A 22,029-nucleotide genomic window follows, 5' to 3' on the forward strand; every position below is an offset into this window, starting at 1 on the left:
TGCCTGTGGTCACCAAACCCTTCCACGCAGGGTTAATTTCCTTGTGTCCCTTGCTGTGCCTCCGAGAGTGCAAAATATGGATGAATTAGTGACACTAGTACAGTTATTGTTACAGTATCGGTATTTTAACATTATGTTCGTTGCATATTAAGCGTATTGTTCTGGGACACTTGAAAACACAACTATTGTGGGAAAGGTACTATATAAATAGAATGCATTATCATTATTATTCGGTTTATAGTAAATATAAAGTCCAACAGAGAAAATAGATGGATGGATATAATACTATGTTGTGTTGCCCAGCCTTGGTTATCCTTGCAGTGTCGGAATATGGTGATATACAGTAGTCTTAATAGCAGCAGCACTAGTGTACATTTTATAAGGCAAGTTTGTGACTTATAGGTTTGTGTCTACCAGGGGACTAATGAAGCTTGAACTTCAGGACCTATAAACCTGGCAGGGCCCCAGAATCCACTTTAGTCCACATTGCTTAAAATTTCTGGGGGTCTACTATATGACAATGGGGTTTTCAAAAAAGATTATATTATAAACATAGTGTGCGTCAGTACAGGAATTTGATTCAAAATCTGAGATATAGTGGTTAAATTAAAAAAAAAAAAAATGTGGTGATCTGTTGTGGAACAACCCAATTAAAGAAGATGACAGTGGTTTCCCCAGACTTCATTACCCAATAACAGTTCAAGCTTCAAGGCCCCAAAAATTTAGGTCGCCACTAGTGTCTCCAGATACATTGGAAAACATTATGTGATATTACATAGAATAGCATAAAATTTTCAAACTTACTTTAAATCCAATTTATTAGCAATGGACAGTGCCTTGAGCTGGATGGCAGAGAGACTAATTGCACTGTGTAAACTTCTGTTGCAAAATGCAGGCACCACCTGAACGTGGATAAATGCCGTAAATGTGCATGGAGAGTTGATTAATGGACCCGATTATGAGTTGGTGAGTAAGGGCACCCTGTGTTGGAGTAACACCTCATTCCTGCCGTGCACTGGATACTGCAGGGATAAGCATTGGCTCGCCTCCACTTCATCTTGGTGGAATATGGCCAGTTTAACATTAATTATAAAGGAAGACAGGAGAAAATGATCTTTTTTGTCAACTATGTATGAGGATCAACCTGGTCTCCTTTGTAGTGCTCCAGTTTTAAGTCCTCAGACTGATGCTACTTGGTATGAGGTTATATTATGAATATATTATTATTATTAATGGCAGAAGTTAAATTAGCATTCTTGGCTTGACTGAGTGGACTGTAACCCACATGAATACTCTTTTAATTCTGTGTGAACCTACATCTGCTATACTCCAAAGATAAAAGCAATGAACAAACATCTGTAAGCCATTGCACTGCAATTCTTTTCACATACATTTTTTTGTGATTATTTTCCTTAGAGAAAGGCAATATATAAAATAAAAGTAATTTGTTGTTTACTCACTGGATAGTTAATGATGGAAAAAATGGATTCATTGTATCCCATCCAGGGCAGGTTATTGGCTTACATGTATTAGCCTGACCTTGACAAGTAAAGTGGTTTGCAAAATGAATGGAATACAACAAGCCAGGCAGTGTGGGTGGGGCATTTACACTGGGAGACATGGAGCTGGGGGCCCACCAAGACTCCATAGTTGTTGTTTTGCAAATTTGAATTTATTATTAATGTTCTTGCCTACCTGATAAGTGGAATGAAAAGGTGTGATTATTCTAATGACTCCATAAAGCTTAGTTAGGGCCATTGTCTTTTTATTTCCTGTAGCTCAGTGGTGGGAAATGTCGGTCCTGGAGAGCCGCAGTGGCTACAGGTTTTCATTTCAACCCAACAGCTTAATTAGAAACCAATCCTTGCCAGTCTCAGACCTTATTTAATTTTATGGCTTGTTAGTCTGTGCAATGTACGTTTCTTATATCATAGATTTTTTCCTTTCCAATGATATTATCCAAATGATTTAAAGCCTAAAATGTTTAATTTTCAGTCAGTCACATTTTTTATATTAAGTGTTTTATTAAATCAAACAGTGCATGATGAACACACACATATATAATTGGAAAAAAGCTAGCTGGAGAACTGCTGGCTGCTTTGTCATTTACAACTTATTGCTAATAAGGAGCCATTAAAACAGTGAATGCAGCAGTTTAAGATTGAAATAAGCAATTAAGGGTGGAGAATCTTAACAAGCTAACACTAAAATGAAGCATCAAAATGTCACTTAAGCAATAAGTGCATCATCAGCAATAATTGACTTCTCATTAAGAAACTGGGCTGGAACAAAAACCTGCAGCCACTGTGGCTATCCAGGACCGATAAGTTGTAACTTATATGCTTCATGTATTTTTAATGGTGGTCATTTTTAATTTGGAATGAATTTAATTTTATATCTTCTTCATCTTCATCTATTCCCATTTCTATTTGGGGTTGACGTGCTTAATCAAATAAATAAATAAATTGGCCCTCCTCATTTTTTTTTTAAATAAAAAAAATGTCATTTTATATTAGGGGGCTAATTTATTTTTTTTGTACATGGCTGTGGCACTGTAAGACAATATCACTATAATAATACCCTCACTCTTGTCTTTCATGTCTCAGTATTTGTCCTAAATTGTAGCAACACTTCTGTGCAGATGAAAAGTGCCATATAAAGGTTAAAAATTCAGAGTGCTGCTGTCATTGTCGTCGTTATTAATAATGCAGAAGAGCTGTAGCTGTAAACTCTTTGCTAACATAATGCTGCTATATGTTTTCTAAATGCACTGTACATGTAGCTGAAGCAGACAACGTTATTAAAGGATGTGCGTGAGATATCGGGACAGCTTAGCTATTAGCTAAACAAACAAGCGACAAATGTACTGAATGGTCTCCTGTTTGTTTCTTATGTTCTTATATGGAAAATAGTGTAACAACATCAAACTTTGCACTTGTCTTTTTGAATGGATTGACACCTTTTAGATATCCCTGAACACAATTTGACTGAGTTCTGAATGATGTCTGTGTGTATGTATGTGTGTTTTGAATGTGGAAACTCAAAAGTGAGCAACTCAATCTGAATAAAACCTGGCACAGCTAATTTTCTGTGTAAAATGTGAGCATAATCTCTCCTGCAGATTTTGCCATGCAGAGATCTTGACTTTGACACACACTGGTCTGTGATATTCCATCCATCCATTTTCCAACCCGCTGAATCCGAACATAGGGGTCTGCTGGAGCCAATCCCAGCCAACACAGGGCAGGAACCAATCCCGGGCAGGGTGCCAACCCACCACAGGACACACACAAATCCACCCACACACTAGGGCCAATTTAGAATCGTCAATCCACCTAACCTGCATGTCTTTGGACCGTGGGAGGAAACCGGAGCACCTGGAGGAAACGCACGCAGACACGGGGAGAACATACAAACTCCATGCAGGGAGGACCTGGGAAGCAAACCCAGGTCTACTTACTGCGAGGCAGCAGCGCTACCACTGCGCCACCGTGCCACCTGGTCTGTGATATTTCACTGGTAAAATGACATCTTTATGTAAGAAAAGTCATGTGCTTGAAAACTCCGATTTTTTTTTAAAGGATACACCAAGTTTGCTTGCTCAGACAGTACAGCCATAGTTATTTTTTTAAAATCACTTATTAATAAGTACTAGATTTAATTATTTTTTCCAACACATTTGTTGGAAGAGAAACTCTGGGAGTGGCAGGTGTCTGTTAAAGCTTCAGGCAAATTGCTTGGCGCAGGATTACCAGTCCTTTTCTTTCTCTATACAAGTCCCTGTCCTTATTTATGCAGGCTGTGTTTTGCACTACCGCTTTTCATCCCTTGGGTTCAAGTCACGGCTCAGTGCCGAGCCGGTGTGGAGACTGCATGCCCTTTAAGTGTCTGCATGGGTTTTCCTTCATGCCCACTTGTTTTTCTCCTGTAGGCCAAAGACATGCCAATTACGTTAAATGGTAGTTCTAAACTGGGCCTGTGAGTGAATCCATTGTACAGGTTTGGTTCCTGCTCTATGCTCAGTGCTGTCAGGGTAGGTGAGGGATTTTTGGATTCATTATTAACATTTCATTGCTATAGTATTAGTAACTGTGGTGTTTGGTGTGTACAAAATTAATTGTATTGTTGTTTCGAAAGCTTGGAGGTGTGGGCAACTACATTGCTACCATAATAAAAGTGGATGAAACTTCTGCACCACCATAGTTTACTCTTTATACAAATACAAGGGAATAATGATTGAAAGGAAGGTTAGGTCTGAACGCCTACACCTACTGAATTTGCATTGGCAAACACAAACCTTTTATATTGTAAGAACACAACGGGGCAAGGCGAAGGGCTGGGAACTTTCTCAGCAGCCCAGTTTAATGTCCTTTGTTATGAGGGAATGCTAAGGAGTCCAAATTGTTGAAGTCTCCTATGGAGAAAGCCCTTCTAAGGGTCGAGCGCCATTTCCCTCAGTTGCAGGTTCATTAACCTCCAATCTTTTGTTTTCCTATATACCTGGGGCAGCACTTCAGAGTCTGTCGAGGAAGTGACGTCTGAGGTCTCCCTTTAATTCTTCCTCCATTCTGTGTGTTAATAGGGAGAGTCAACAATCACATCACCATACTCTCTGGTTCTGCTCTTCCTACCATGGCAGAGCCCTGAAGACTCTCCCTAGGTGCAGGTGTCCGACAATCTATTGTCATAGATTTTCAGGTTGACTGTTGGGTAGTGCAGTGATTGCCATCATTGGCTCACTGCTAGAATGGAATCCTGGACCAATCTTGTTGATCTGGAGCTTGCATGCTCTTCCAGTGTGGGTACATCCAAATTAAAGAATTATGTCCAGTCCCACGCCAAGCATTTACATCTGTGGCTCTTCCAGTGTGGGTGTGAGGTTTCCACCTACATCATCTTGGTTTGGTGACTTGAAACTGTGTGAGTCTGGCCCAGGGCTGAACCCTGAATTTAGATTAAATTGAAGGATGAACTTTTACTTTTGTATAGTTCTGTTTCCTGGACATTAAACAGATTATACAGGCTGGCAGTGTAGTGTAGTACCCAAGGTTTTGGATTTCAAACCCTGAGGTTGTGGGTTCAGATCCTACCACTTGACACTGTGTCACCATGAGGAAGTCACTTCACCTGCCTCTGCTCCAAATAGAAAAAGAAAAGAAATGTAAATAGTTGTAAATCACTTTGGATAAAGGCATCAGCCAAATAAATGTAAATGTTAATAAACCCACAAGAGGACCCAATGCCATGTAAACAGCACTGAAGCTCAGAGCTGTTTCTTATTGCTTCATATTTTTAAGTTTACTAACACTGTTAAGTTACACGGCACCTATCACGTGCCAGAACTGGCAACTTTGGCCATCTCCTTTTTATATCTGTAGTGCCAAGTCGTTGTTTTTCCAAGTTGTAAAATAAAAAGTTGTATAATAAAAAAAGAATTGAAACCAGTTGCTGTTGTGCAACTGCAGAAAATAAATGTCTTTTGTTGCTGCACAAATGTTCATTTATGAGATATTTAGGTATGAAACTTGTTTATTCATTAGGTGTACCCAGCATCCTAAAAATGTTCCATTCATCCAACACAGGGTCACTTGGTGGGGGGCTTTTTCATAGCATTTAACCCACTCCTGGATGGCAGAGCACTCACTCACGCATTGATCTAAAGTGCATGTCATTTGAATTTGGAGTGAAGCTGGACAAATAGTCACAGAAACACAGACAGAACTTGTAAAATCCACACCAATAATTTCAGGGATGACAGAGTAATTATTGTTACGTGTGCAGAGAATAGGCCAAAAACTGAAAGCATATCTTTGGAACTGTGAGGAAATGGAACTAACCACTACTACTTTCTTCCCCTAGAATAATGTCAATGCTGATACTACTAACTGGAATAAAATTTGTTTATTAACTATCCAAACCCTTTCCTAGTTGGCATATCTGTTTCTTGGGACACCTCATGCCTGTCATGTTTCTTTGAATTATTAGGCTGACAAATTTATCTACAATATTTGAGGTATGATTGCTCATATTGCTTCTTTTTGTTTTTTCCAGTTGGACCACAGACAGGTGAAATGACTTGCTCGGAGTCACACAGTGTTAGTGGCAGGATTTGAACCCACCACCTTAGGTTTTGCAGTGTTAAGCTTTAACCACTAGACCCCACTGCGTAATGGGAATGAATGAGATGCTGGCGCATTACGGCTTGCACATACTCACACCAGATCTGTTAGGGGGCAAGGGAGGTGATTTTGCATCGTGAGAAGAAGTTTTGCACAGAAGGCCCCACAGGCAGAAATCAAGCCAAGAAGATAAGATATGCAAGGCAGCAAACCAGCTCACTGTATGCATATGTCACCCTATGAATAAGTATCACTTATTCAATTTTCTGAACCCCTATTGTCTTGTGTTGGGGTAGTAGGAAGTCTCCAAATGGAGTTCTAATTCACTGCAGGGCACAAACCCACAATCACCCATTACGGTTGTCAGCCGAATCTGCAAAGTAGGCAGCACCAGCTGTACTCCAAATATAATTTAGAGTGTATGAAAAATAAAGCAGTCAGTCAGTCATTTTCTAACCTGCTTAGTCCTGTACAGTGTTATGCGGAGTGCTGGGGCTTATCCCAGCTGGCATAGGGCACATGGCAGGAACAAACCCTGGATAGACCATCATAGGTCAAACACACACTCACACACACCCCAACCACACACTAGGGCCAATTCAGCATTGTCAGTCAGCCTAACCTGCATGGCTTTGAACCCACACAGACAAGGGAAGGACATGGAAACTCCATGTAGGAGGACCCAGGATGTGTTCCCTGGTCTCCATACTATGAGGCAGCAGCGCCACCATGCCACCCATATAAAGCAGTAGGTGTGGCATTTAATTGTTATTTTTTTTTTTTTTTTGCCAAAAATACTTACAAAAGATTCCAACAGTGTTGATACATAATTGCAAGGAAATTAAATCCTGCAAAAAAAAGAAGTTGGGTAGACTCCACGAATTTTGTCTACACTCCCGGCACTACGCACAGTCCAATCAAAATTAGATTTAAATTGGATTTTTTTTTCTTTAATGCCCTGATCCATTTTTTTTTAATTGTGGGATATTAAAGCCTTCCTCGGGGCAAAAGAGAGAGTCAAAGTAGGGCTACACCTTGACAAGAATGAGTTAATGGTGCTCGTTCATTCACACAGTAGGCTGCTGGCACATCAATCAGCATACATTTGGAATGTGGGAAAAAACTGTGATTGATGAAGAAGAAAAACAAAAGGTACATTTTTGCCAGAAGGTGCCTTAACCTGGCATTGAGCTTGTGTTGAATGGCGGCTACATGTTAAATAAGTGAAGGGGTCCCTCCAGGGCAATGGCGCATGAAACGTATCGCACACGGCACAAGATTATGTACACATCCTGTGTTTTATTAATTCTAGCATCTAGAAGGCTTTGTGGTGTGGCAAAAATGAACACATATGCTTGCATGTTGGTACAGTTATTCCAGTTCAGAGACATGGGGAGCAAAGCCAAATGTAGGTATAGATTTTTGTATGCATGGTGGTGAAGTAGCTAGCAAACATCCTTGGTTCATATCCTGCCCCCTTGTAGATCTTGCATGTTCTGCTTGTGTCTGCATGGGATTTCCTCCAATATCCCCAAAGACATACTGGTTAGTGGAACTGGTGATTTCAAACTTGGCCCAGTATGAGAGTGATTATAGGATTGTCGATGATTGAACCCTGCAATGCACTGGTGCCCTGTCCATGATTGCTTCTTGTCTAGCACCCATAGTGGCCATGACCCAGAATTGGGTTTGGTAATGCGACATTATGTATTCATGTTAATCCATGTGACAATTTAATTCCTGGATTAAACCGGTAGAAAAGAATGTGTGCATATCTGTGCAATAGTTGCTATCCTTACCTTCAAAGTAATCTCCTTCTGCAGCTAAGCCTTTAGTTAGACGGTGTTGCCTTAACTGGAAACGCTTGAGTTCCTCTGTCATCTTACGATGAATGTCAGAAATATCTGAAACGTTTTGTCCTGTCATGGCAGTTTTTAGTTTTGGTAAGAGCCAGAAATCACAATGTCGTATTTACAAGTCAAATGAATATGGTGGATGTCCATTGATTTCCTAGCCAACAAGTCGCAAACATTGAGCACATCATGGCACGCAGCATTGTCATGATGGATGATCCACTTCTGGCATTGCCGTTCACATCTTCTCCCCCTTTATCTTCAGCCTCTTATGACACTCAGAGACATTTGATTTATTCATAGCATCCCCACCATACACCACTCTCAACAGGTTCATCATTACAGTAGCACTTGCACCGATCTTCACACAGAATTTGATGTTGACACGCTGCTCTAAATTTTTATTACTTATCTTTACACCACACACAGACTCGTGTTCCTTGTGTTGCTTTTGCAGCTTCTTGTTCACTACTGGTCTGAGGTTCAGACACACATAGACACGTGACACCGAATCGCTGCATGGGCAGCATTAAACTGTCATATAGTAGAAGAAATAGCGTTTGTGCATCTCTGTACTGTGACGTGAAAGAAAACACAGGAAAATGAGGGTTGGGGTCCCTTTTGGAAGCCCTGTTTAACCTGAATGTTCTTCAGACAAAAAAAGAAAGCACAATTGTGGTGACAATAGAATTGGCGTTTCGCCCTGATTTCAGAGGTGGCCCTTGAATGAATGCTGACTTCTGTTAGATCTACTGGTGCAGATTGGGCGTGGTTTCGTCTGGTGGAGAAGTGACATCAGCAGTCATCCAGGTGTTTCTCCTCTTACATTCTGAGAAGACAGATGGAACTAAGGTTAGCGGTGGTGTCGCACTTAATTCTTTTTCCTAATTTGTCCAGCACAGACCTGTAGAGCACTCTCCCTGTGCCCACGTGTCTGAGAGTATATATTTATATATGTGTCTATGTAGGCATTTGGGTGTTTGTGGTTCATACAGTAAGACAGATCTCTTCATATATTATTTATCTTATATATCAAGTGGTCTTTAGGTTTGTGCACCTTTTCTGTAGATTAATAAATAACCTGTGACATTTTGATTTCAATGTTGGTTGCTATATGGTTGAACACAAACCACATCCCATTAAAGGTTATCAGTGGTGAAGGATGTTTTAATAAAGTACTGTACAAGTACAATAAAAAGGTTTCAGGTTTAAATAGACTTGATGACAGCTCCATTCTAGAGGACTTAAACCAAACATAAATACAGGTGCAAGGTGCCAATAGATCGCACCCTACAACAATCGCTGGACTGGGACAAGGCCACCGTAGTAAAATGATAACACCTATTTCACAAATTTGCAAATATTTTAAATGAAACAGATAAAGTAACCTTATTCCATTATCCCTGGATGGTGGTTTACATATTTCTATCACAGTAGACGCCAGTGTCATGTGTTATAGTGGATGCCAAAAAGCTGATTCATACTCATTATTGATGAACTACAAGTTGACAAACTAACAGCTTTGCAATAAAGGTAGAATACCATAACATGATTTTCTCAAACCTGCTTAATTCGTTTCACCTCCCATCACAGATCCCACTCTTGCACACACCCGCACAGGACCACTTTAGAATCACCAGCTAACTTAACACACATATGTTTGGGAAATGCTACGAATAGCAAAGAACCAAGAGTGAACCCCATACAGGCTCAGGGAGAACATGGAGACTCCCCACAGACAGGGACCAAGCATGGCATTTGACCCAAATCACGTGAAACTGGTGAGGCAGCAGCTAACCACTGCCACTGTGCTCCACCCAACTCATTACTGAATATCAGTGACAGGACGTTTTACATTTCAGGTTTGTTAGCTTCATTTTAAAAAAAGCAGCAAAACAAAAAAAAAGCCTCAAAAGCCTTTCTTTATGTGCCTTGGTGTTATTCATTTTATTATCTTTGAAAACTGCCAAATATCATGAACACACCGAAAAATAAAAATCTGTGGAAAAGTTCTCAAATTAGCAGATCAGGTTATTCCAGTAAGGAAAGAATGATGGGTGTGCCTGTTTACAAAACATCTCCCAGGGACCTGCTGAAAGCTGCTGCTAAAAGATGGCAGATCACCAGTCCAGTGCTGAAGGCAGGCTAATAAATGAATGCCATGACTGTGCCATGTTACAGTGTCCCTTATATAAAGACAAATATTACTCAATGGTGAACACCATCATAAGGCATTCTTCATTTAGTTCTCAGTGCTGGTGATTCCAAGGTAAGTGTCTCAGTGGTGGGGATTAAACTCGAAACACTGGGGTTTCCCTTAGCTGCTAGACCATACTGCTTCAAAAGTTACAAATAATAATGAGAAATGGACAGAAATGTCACCTAATTTGATCACCTGCTGGGATGTCACCAGCATAGAGTCTCCCAAAAGACATCACACAACTTTTTCAGCAATTTTTAGTCGTAGCCCTCATTTAAATAAACTTAGCAAGTCAAAGTCAGTCTGAGGCTCGCCCTTGTGAAGGGCTGTCGTCTAGTCTGACATGCCCAGTGATTAACTCCAACAACTCCACAACTCACTCTGACAAAATCAAGTTTGATTTAGTCTTTAGCTAAAGAAAAGACCAAGACATCCTTCACAGATCTGCAACTGCAGCTGGCAAATCTGACATTTCCAACAGCTAGAAGTCACATGTGACATCGGCTTAAGTTCTTGCTCTCTGCTTGATGGCCACCATAGATAATTATGGAGCTATGTTTGTGTGTTAGTCTTATCCAATATGGACTTTCTACCAAGTTAAGTGTCATTAGGTGGGTCCATGCATAGAAGAAGGTGTGTGTATTCTGTATGATTATTTAATGGATAGTCTAGGGAGAGGAGCCTTTCACCCTGAGCGCTGAAAAGTGCCTTACAGTTTTGGGCTACACCATGAAGAATCTGCAAAATTGCTTGTACCTGGCGCTTTGCCACACAATAGTGGTCAATTTTTCACTGTGAGACTGGGACAGTCTCAGATGAAGCAATAGGAGATGAAGTCCAGGTTTACACTTCTCCTTATAACAGGAGGACATTCATGAGGAATTTATTTCCCATTTTGGAAGCAATTGTGGTAGCAACAGGTTCAAAGCAAGAGCTTACCATGCTATTTTGTGCTTGTACTGTATTCATTCACTGATCTAGTTTTTATTTGAATTAAATGTTACTGTATATTATAGGCTTCAATGTTTGCCTAGAACACTTCATACACTGATGATCATAGAGATGATCACTTAATTTAGAAGTAACATGAAGCCTATTACATAATAAGACAGTGTAGTAGTTTGCATTGCCGCCTCCCTGCTCCCTGCAGTAAATATATGTTTATATCTTGCTTTTGACATAACAGTAGTAGAATGATTTGCACTGCAGCATCCATGGGTTGCAATCCCTCGTCCTCATGTTTTCTGTGTGGAGTTGCATGTTCCCTATGTATCTGTGTGTACTTTTCCTTCAGCTTCCTGCCACTCCACAAAGATTTTCTGGCTGGGATGACTGGTCACTCTGAACCAAGCCAGTGTTGGCCTTTCACTAGACTTGTGTCCCAGCCATGAGTTGGCGCTTGCCTTGCACCCAGTGGTGCTAAAGTGACCTCCAAGTTCTCACCATCTTGTACAGGAGAAAACTACTTCAGAAATGGCATGGTTGGATGGATAGAAGACAGAAGTCCAGTGTGATGGGAAATCTGGATGAAATTCCAGCCAACTGAGGCCATTTTCTGAAAATTGTGACAGTAGCCGTACCAGTTAAGATGTCTGCCTTAAAAGCACAATTCAATAGTTAAGGTTAAATAGAAACACCATGACCTTCACTTTGTTAGCATTAATGGGTGGATCACTAAATCTTTTTTTACTTTAAATATACAATGATGTGCTGATCAAGTGAAGGTTTGAAAAGTAAAGGCACTATGAAATATAAAACACTGCTTGACTAGCTCAGTAGGACCCTGTAATGGGCTGGTTTGTGTCTTACACCCAATGCTGCCAGAATAGACTCCATCCCCATGGAACCCCAATTTGGATTAAGTAGGTTTTTGTTATAATATTGTACAATATAGCATGTAACAATAACATTCTCAAACCTTTTAATATAATATAATACAGTGGCATGGCACCACAGAGTGGCAGCGTGTTGCATGTTGGTCAGGTGTCCAAGAAAGAATTTCACTATACTACACTGCTACTACTAGTACTACCCAACTTTACCCTTACTTACTTTACCGTAAGCACCTTATGATCATTCATGCCATTTATGGCACTTTACAAAATAAAGACTGAGAGTTTACCAGCAGGATGATATAATGGAGAGAAATGCTGCTTCACAATGTCTGATTATTCAGTTCAAAATCTGGTGTTGATAGTATATCTACTCTGTAGAGTTTGTCCATCACTGTAGATTCCTCAGAATGTCCAAGTTTCTAGACATAAGACATGCAGTTTTGGTTAACTGGCCTCACATAAGTGAATATGGGTGCCAGTCCTGTGATGGTCAAATAACCCGTTCAGGGTACTTTCCTATTTAGTGCCACCTGACATTAAAAGAGGTGGTTTTGAAAACTGGTGGAAGGACTTTGCAATCATTCTAGGCTTTACAGCAAGGTGAGTGAAGGCACTTCAACCTGTTAATCTCTACAAGCACAGATATACAGTAGGTGTGTTTACAGGCAGTCCATGTTGTGTAATGCCTTATTTACTGTTGGCCAGCATTTTTCAAGTGACATATTTCATTTAGTTAGAAAACTGTTTCCTTGCAATTCCAGGGATCTGAATTCTAACTTTGGTCACTTTAAATTGGGCCGGTGTGAGTGAGCATGCCCTTTGAAGGACTGATGTCCTGTCCAGTTTTGGTTTCTAAGCTGTGTCCCAAGGCCACAACACTGTGTGACCTTGTCCATCTTAATAAAAGGATACATGTCTGTTTGTCTGTGTATATCTGTGTGTCCATCCAATTGCTATGTATCTGTCGTTCCAACAGAAGGTGCATCACAAACATTTGTAGCAATAAAATACATTGCATTTGTCATTCCAACAGGTGGCATAGAAGAAACATTTGTAGTAATGCATTTTATCACTGCAAAAGTTTATGAGGTGTCATCTGTTGGAATGACAAATACAGTGTATCTACAGCAATAAGATGGCCTTGCATTTGTCTTTCCAACAGGTGGTATATCACAAACATTTGCAGTAATGTATTTTATTACTACAAATTCTTGTGGGGTGCCAAATATTGGAATGACAAATGCAATGCATTTTATCACTACATGTGTTACAAAATACATTCGATCAGATGGTGCAATGGAAACCTTACATCTGAGGTTTGCATTGATTACTTCAATTTCAAGCTGTCTTAGAAGGATAGCACATCTAGCAATGGAATAACTGGGTAGTGTAGAAAATGCATGAGTTCAGAGAGCAACAAAAATTTCAGGATATTGGTGAAATAAAATATAAACTAATAATCAATCAAAACATAACACACGTACAAACAGAACATAAAATATCTATAGGTGTTTTGGTAATAATGATAACATATTGAAATGTATTTTCTCTCAACCCACCTAATCCAGTTCAGCACCGCAGAGGCAGCTCTGGGTACAACAGGTGTGATTTGACTTAGGCCAACTCCTTCCCATTCAACAATCACCAAAAAACATTTCCTCATATTTTATATAACAGCTGTCTAAATGAGTACTAAGCTATAGTATGTATAGTATGTACATTTATTACAGCTGGAGCACATGCTAACAGTCACCTTTAAGGGCAGAGATGGGGACTGAACAGTTAACCCTGGGCTGCAGAGTCCAGCACCTTAGACCTTAGGCCTAATAATGGAACTCTGTGTACTCTGTGGTGGTTATGCCTTCATGATTATGTAAAATGTAAAAAAAAAAAATTTGAAGCAGGGTCCATTGCTGCTAATGTCTCCCATCTGCTATGAGGTGATATTTCAAGATGAATGGCATAACCTGATCAAGGATTCAAAACTTGATATCAGCAACTATCATACTGAAATAAAAGAATGAGCCTTCACCCCTGGCTGAAGTACTGAGACTGGTGATATGCAGAACCTCCTTGAAAATACAGACGAAAGAGTGAAAGCTTTGTCTCCTGTTTTCATTTATTTTAGTAGTTTTGGAAACCCGGCATCTGGAGCCTCTGCGGTTTGTCCATCAGACACATATGTGAAGGATGTTCTAATCTACATGTTCCACAGAGACTACTCCCAGTTGGATAAAGCTAGCACCATAGTCAGGATAGTGCTCTTTGATTTTTCCAGTGCCTGTAACACCATGCTGCCTCATCAACAGGGGAAAAAGCTTGAAACTTTGAATCTTGATACCCTACAATCTCCTGGATCATATCTGATCCACAGATAGCAGTTTGTGAGGCTGAGGGACTGTGTGTCAGAAATGGTGGTGTGTAATATTGGAGCACCACAGGCGACTGTCCAGTCTCTCCTTCCTTTTCACCCTCTACACTACAGACTTCCAGCACAATACCAGCTCTTGCCATCTACAGCAAGTTGCAGATGGCTCATTTCCCATCAGAGGTTGAAATAATAAAGGAGACGAGTCAGAGTACAGGAAGGTTTTGGAGGACTTTGTCTTGTGGAGCAGGAACAACAACTTGCAAATGAATATCAGCAGAACAAAAGAGCTGGTGGTGAAGCCTCTGAGACCAGTCACCATTCAGGGTGGAGGACATGGAAGTACCTGGGGCTTCCAATTGAACAACAAACTGGACTGGCCTGACAACTCGGTGGCACTGAAGAAGAAGGGCGAAAGCAGCCTGTACTTCCTAAGGAGACTCAGGTCCTTTGATGCATGGAGCAAGCTGCTGGAAATGTTCTTCCAGTTCATACTAGCCAGTGTGTTGTTCTACACTGCAGTCTCCTGGGAATGTAACCTAGAGCTCAAAAGAAGCACAATATCTGAGCAAACCTACCACGAATGCCTGCTCCATCATAGGTTGAACCCTGGACACACTGAAAGCTGTTGTGGGAAAGGGGATGGTGGCAGAATTGGATGACATGAAAAAGCCCTTCCATGCTCTCCAGGATGTGCACCCAGGCTCATTCCATCATGGTGTGCTAAGAAGCACCCGGAGGTCTTTTCTGCCCACTACTATCAGGCAATTCAATGGTTCCTCCCGATGTAATTGTTAGTTTCATTTTGAAATATCTACACAATATACATTTATTTATTTTTATTTATCACTGATTGGCTGTATTATCTGTTCTGTGAGTCTGTTTCTTTGTTTTTTATGTTTTTGCTGCTGTTCACATCTGAATTTCCCCATGAGAGTAATAAAGTTTATCTAATCTACTGTAATATTAGGATTGCAGTGTGCACTCTGGAGTAGATTTGTATTTGTAAATCTTGATTGTGTCCAAGGAGAAGTGTGCTGTATTGGAGTACCTTGAACTAATAGGGCTCTTATAGTTTATGACTTCTTGTCTGGAAATGCCAAACCTGAGCAACTCTGAACAAAAAGTGAATGCCTTATGAGTGTTTGCTTTGGTTGTGCTGCAATCTGAAATAGGTATAGAAAATGGAGGGATTACTTAGCTCTGCATGTGGACTGTCCATCTTTGTAGAGCTTCATTTCTTTCACTGTTCTACAAGTTTTTAACATTAGACTCTGGTGCACATGCACTGAGCCACTGGGCCTCCCGCTCCCACACCTGGGTTGGCGTACCCCAACACTCAATACAAGCTGGTTTCCATGGTTCCCTGCATACTTGTGGAGTCTGGTAATGTGTATGTCTCTGGGTTTCTCTGCATACCTTTTTGAATCGTCCCATTTTTATTGTCTTACTTAATGTATTTCTCAATGAAACCTGAGAGATCTGTAGCTTGTTATTGGCTATCTGCAGCAGTGTGCCCCCCCCCCTCACATACGGTATGTCATGCTTGGCAGTAACTTCAAAGGGGAGACAGTTGGTGCAGCGCGCCTAGCACCACCACCACCGCAGCCTTACTTATCTAAAGTAGTTTATTATTGTTAGTAAGGATACCATCACTATTTAGAATATTTTTACAGGAATATAAAGTACTATAATGTATAGCTGATTTGTGTTTTCTATTAGATAAAATGATGTGTTTTAATACAGTTTTGTTTGGTGTGTGTCCGAGAATGGCAAGGTTTTGTATGTTGGTTGTACATGCAATTAAGACTTTTACTGTAATTTCTATATGTAACAAAAACACTACAACTACCACTACTATGGCGTCTGCTGCTACCACCACTACTACTAGTTAGTTCTGCTGCCTCCCAGCTCCAGAGTCCTGGGATCAAATCCTTGAGTCTGCATGTTCTCCCCATGTTTGGATGGATTTTCCAAACCATTTCTCATTCTTTTCTCCCAAAGAGTTTTGTGGCTGACTGTTTTGACAAGCCTAAATTGGCAAAATGTGGAATACAGTAGGTGTGAGTGGACAGGTGGCACACCAGGGTGCTTTACAGAGGGGACTGGGCGGTCTCATGGTCTGGAATCCCTGCAGATTTTATTTTTTTTTTCTCCAGCCGTCTGGAGTTTTTTTTTCTGTCCACCCTGGCCATCGGACCTTACTCTTATTCTATGTTAATTAATATTGACTTATTTTATTTTCTTACTGTGTCTTTTATTTTTCTATTCTTAATTATGTAAAGCACTTTGAGCTACATTTTGTTGTATGAAAATGTGCCATACTGTATAAATAAATGTTGCTGTTGTTGTTGTTACAAGTAGACGTAAAGTGCAAATATTCTCATATATGTTTTACAGTTTCTACAAAAACACATATAGTGTATACAGTATTCTATTCAAATAAGCAATTACTTCCACTAAAGTTGACCACTTTGATTTATTGTCCTTTTATTGCACAGTGATTAGTGTTGCTGCCCAACACCCCCATGGTTCCTTAACTGATCAGTACATTAAATTTTAATATTCTCCATGTGGCTATGACTTCATGACACTGTTGTTAGAGATAGTCGACTTCATTCACTTCATGTGGGAGTGATCTTAATGTTCTGGCTAATGTAATCCTATATAAATCTGTCCACACCTGCACATAACATACACAGACACACCTTTTTAAGCATATACATACACATGCACCCATTGACACACATATGGATGCATACAAATATATGCAGTATAATGAAAATGCAAAAAAAGAATAATAACAATCTATTTACAAAGAAAGTGTCGACGTCTTTTCAAATTGGAGTCCAAAGTAGAACTGATTCAAAGATGGCTGAGCTGCTTGTCATAATGGTTTCATGCAAGATGGGGCAGGTCCAGGAGGGCAGAAAACAAAAGTGACATAAAGGTTAAACAGACATCAATTTTCTGTTCTGCAGAGGGCAGAAGAGAGAAGGCACTGGCACACAGCACCAACCCCTGGTTCGGCAGGAAACTGTCATCACCAGAGCCCTCAAGCTACCACCCAAGCACACACCCATGGCAATATATATAGGAATAAATAAGTTGGAAAGAATAAATGTCCATAAAGGTCGCTTTGTGGCGCAAACAAGGAAATGAAAGAATCAGGAACAGCTTCTTTAGGGCTTAAGCATAACATTCTGTGAACGTGGGTCAAAGGGTAGAGCACCGTCCTGCGGGATGCTTGGATCACAGAATGACTCTTCCTTTTGGTGGGCTTGAGATTTATAGACTGGGGACTGTAAGGGGTAAAGTAATATGCTCTCAAGAAATGTCTTCTCACCACTGTGGAGAGAAATGAAGAGGACATGATTACCACCAGCGCATCTGTCATCCTGGAGTGGTATTGTGTACCTCAGATGAACCCAAAACGTGATCTTGAGACGGGTATGCATAACAATACAAATATATATATATATATATATATATATATATATATATATATATATATATATATATATATATATATATATATATATATATATATATATATATATATACACACACAAAACTGGATTAAGCAGGTTGGGAAATGACCACACACACACATATACAGTATATATATATTCATATACAGACAATTGCACATAAATACATACCATTTGCCCCCCACAGTAGCATTGCAGGCTCCATTTGACAGATTTTCAGGTGTAAAACTGTACAGAGTTTGACAATAGCACAGAAATAAGCAACATTAAACAAATACCGGTAGATAATTTTTTATATGAAAATGTTCGTGTAAAGACAGTTAATCTTAGCCTCCAGAATGCAGCGTTCCAGTCTTCACTTCCTATTGTTAAGAGTGGGCTTTTGGGATTTGTCTTGTGTTTTGGCCATGTGACATGATTTTTTGACTTAATATAAAAGAGTCCAAGAGTCTTGTGAAAGTATGTAAACTGAAACTGAAGAAAGCAGGAAGACGCAATCAGTGTTTGAGGAGAAGCAGAAATCCAAAAGTGCCCATCTGGTGTTTCAACACTCTGGCAGTTGTGGTTTTGAAAATTGTGTCAGGGTTCTTTCAGTGATTATTGTCCTTCTTCAGATAGACACAAAGTTTAAAGATTACCGCAGACTGAAAGGTTTTGTCGCTGTTAAGTACGGTGCCTGGAGGTAGGAGGTCCTGAAGAAACACATTGATTTCCTTATCAGCTTCATGACTATCATTCTAATTTCATTCTACAAAAATTCAGTTTGGGTTTTCTTCCATCAAGCGCAGTCAAATACTTATGAGAATTAAAATACAGAGCCCAAGGCTGTTGATGGCCACTTGTGTAGTGTTTGTATGACATTAGCAGCCATGGTGGGTGTCTGTGGAGTTTGTTCCTTCTTTACACTATGAGAGAAATCACTGGGAGTGCAGTAAAGCCCATGACAAAAGTCAAAGGTTTAATTTGTCTGAGACACAGTGTTGAAGGAAAGCAGGAAGTCTGCTTGTGCTGTAATTGTTACTTTTCTAGGGTTTCTAATTTTAAACCATGTAGAGAGCAGTCCAAGGTATCAATTAGAAGTAGCAGGTGTGTTACAGAGTAAAAAGAATGAACATCTGATGTACAAAACTTGAGCAACACCTCATTCTGGGTGGTAATATACTGCAGCTGCATTCATGGTGCGTTCTGTGAAAAAACGCTTTTCAAAACCGTCTTAAGGACTGTAAAAGTGAATAAGGTGCTACAGAACATAACTATGAAAGGCCATGACTAAAATGTAAGCCAAGAACTCTATTCCAGTCAAGCAGTCAGTCAGTCAGTGTTTAGAAGGGCATGAGAAAGAGTGTAAAACAGACCCCAAAATTAGACATGAAAGATGAGCAACAGAAACTTAGACAGCTGATATACCGTTATATTATATATTAATTTTCAAAAGTTTTGCTTCTTTGTGACTAAGATAGACACCTTCATTCTTAACAAAGGTCTCATTTCAAATTGACTATATCTCAGACTATTTTGGAGAAACATGAAATTAACTTTAATTGCATTCAATGTTTAATCGCTTAATGATGCAGTTTTCTGTGTGCCCATGAGCAGATATTGTGAACTGCTTGTCATTGGTGACATGTCTGATCTGTAGACCATCAAAAATACCTTCTTTAATCTTGGCATTAGTTATTTTATGGAAACATCTGTGTCAAATATCGAAATCCTTCACCTTCGTTGTTTCGCTTTTATAAAAATTTTCATCAGTCTAAGTTTTATATGAGGAGGATGCAAAAATATCTTTGTTAGATTGATGAGTAGTTATACGCCAGACTTTTCTGTGCTGGAAACAAATGCTTTTGGACCGGGCAGTTCTTTTTAATTTAATGAGACTCTTTAGCACAGCTGTGTCATTCTCAGTACCTGGAATATTTCAACTTCATTTCAACTAGCAGTGCCAACAGTTTCTGGCCACCACAGATGTTCCAGTTGTTGTTTTACTGTGTATGTACATATGACAGAAAATCACAGAAATAGGCGATTGTAAATAAGTGGTACATGATAGGAACATTTAAGGGCGATTCTTTTGATAATATCATCCATAAGATACATTCAAAAGTGTTTAGGAAGCAAATTCTTCACTGTCCAAGAATTTTGGAGTAAGCTGGTGTCACATGACAAAATTTTTGCAGCGATTTTCAGTTGTATCCTTCAGTTACGTAATCTAAATACGTAAGCGAGTTGTGTTACCTGTGACAGTCAGTCATGGAACATAGTGGTCTGTGACTTGCCTTGAGAAAATGCAACTAATTTAAAAGATGGGGTCCTGTGTGTGTGAGAGCTGACAACCAGTAAGCATTCAGTTGGAAGAATAGTGCATACAATGTGACCACAAGGAATGAAGAAACAAAACAGTTGCTTAGGACTACACAAACAGAATGGGTTTATGATTTACTGTATGTTTATCGTAGCATAGCAGAATAGCATAAAGAAAAAGAAAGATGAGCCAAGACTGGCTGAACTAACCATATCTGGAAATGTTTATATAGCCACCAACACTGTTAGACGGCACATTAATTGGCTACAAAATGCAGTAAGCTTGCAATACTTTAGAATATTTAAAGTGGGCTAACAAAGTCGTGAGTTGAGTAATCCATCATCCCTTGCAATTACTGTTTGTGTAATCTGATATCCTCCTTCTTTTCAATTGTATCAGTTTTTTCTCACTTTTTGTGTGAACTGTTTTGCTTTGAATTTTACTTAAGCTCTTAAAACAAAGATATTTGGCTTGTGGAATTGTTTGAAAATGAATCATACTATTGCTAGAATTGTCCTATGAAGCAAACAAAAAGCTGCAGATCTTTGTGGATTTTTGACAAACGCAGCTACAAATTCGTCAAGATCCAGTAACTGCATTTGTTAAGTTTCTTGATGTTGTGTAGCGTCCCGTCAGCCCAAAGCAAGCAGACCAAACCAAAGTCAGATGTTTGGATGTTTTAGAACACATTGGTTTGCTACATGGTGCAGAGTAGAAGAATTGAAATAGCCTTCAGAATACTCTTCATGTGCTTGTAACACTTTAATAGAAGTGCTTTGCGTGTCATCAACATGCCAGGAATGCAAATTGTCTTATTTTCTAAGTGTTTAGTGACATTAATTAGTTGCAAATTTTAGTTTGGCCATGTATAACATTCAAACATTATGAGTCAATGTGTGGTGGGGAAAGTGGGTTAGCTTCACCGTCTTCATTATTCTGTGGTTCCCTAGTGAGTAAAGCTGGATATAAAATGTGACTCATTATCTCCAAGCATGAAAAATACTCATCATTCACATCTCTTGGAGGACATGTGAACACTCCGGCTTTAATGATGGTGCTATGTATTAAGCACAGCCATAATGATACATTATGATAATTGAGAGATTGTTGCATGTTCTGCTATTTGCCTCTCCAGCACAAATCAATGAGAATTATGTTGTATAAGGTTGCTGGCTTAGCCAAGCGCCTTGCTCCCCTGTTGCACCGTATATAACCTTAAACTACAGCCTTGACTTGTATACCATAGGATGCAGTTAGGTGGTCAGGACTTAAGTTAATTTAGTGAAAATGTCAACTATTGATTTATTTGCCAAGATGAGCCAGACTGTCTATATGCTAAAAATCCCCTAATTATTACTTTCCATTTGGTGGCACGGTGGGTAGTGCTGCTGCTTCAAGTATGATCATACTGGGCTCATATACCTTGCATGAACAACATCTATGTAGAGCTTGCCAGTCCTACCTATTTCTGCATGCTTTTTCCTCTGGATACTCCCAAGATGTGCAGATTAGCTTAACTAACAATTTTAAATTACAGATGTGCATGTGATTGGGTTTGTGCTGGACTGGCTTACTATGCATGACTGTTTCCTTCTTTGCACCGAGTGGTGCCAGGATAGCCTCTGCTCCTCTGCAACCTTGAATTGAATTTGGCAGGGTTGAATATGTTGTGTTATGTGTAATATAAGAAAATAAGTGGGGGAAAAAAAGCGTTTTTGGGGACCATCCTGGTACCCCGTTTTATGCGCAAGGCAAAAGAAATTAAACATTTTTCACAAAACAAATCTGTAATTCAGCATGCGAATGCGTCTCAGATATAAATAGCATTTGCCATGGGAGCTGTGTCCTGAAGACTGACCTC

The 22,029-nt window shown here is 39.7% G+C and overlaps 1 protein-coding gene across 2 annotated transcripts in view; it reads left to right on the top strand.

The window, feature by feature from the left end:
* The window catches only part of ppl (periplakin), a 100,791-nt gene that overhangs the window by 14,209 nt on the left and 64,553 nt on the right, over positions 1-22,029 (top strand). The gene's annotated exons all lie outside the window — the stretch shown is intronic.

Source organism: Polypterus senegalus, chromosome 13 (genome assembly GCF_016835505.1).
Source record: "Polypterus senegalus isolate Bchr_013 chromosome 13, ASM1683550v1, whole genome shotgun sequence".
Taxonomy (NCBI): domain Eukaryota; kingdom Metazoa; phylum Chordata; class Cladistia; order Polypteriformes; family Polypteridae; genus Polypterus; species Polypterus senegalus.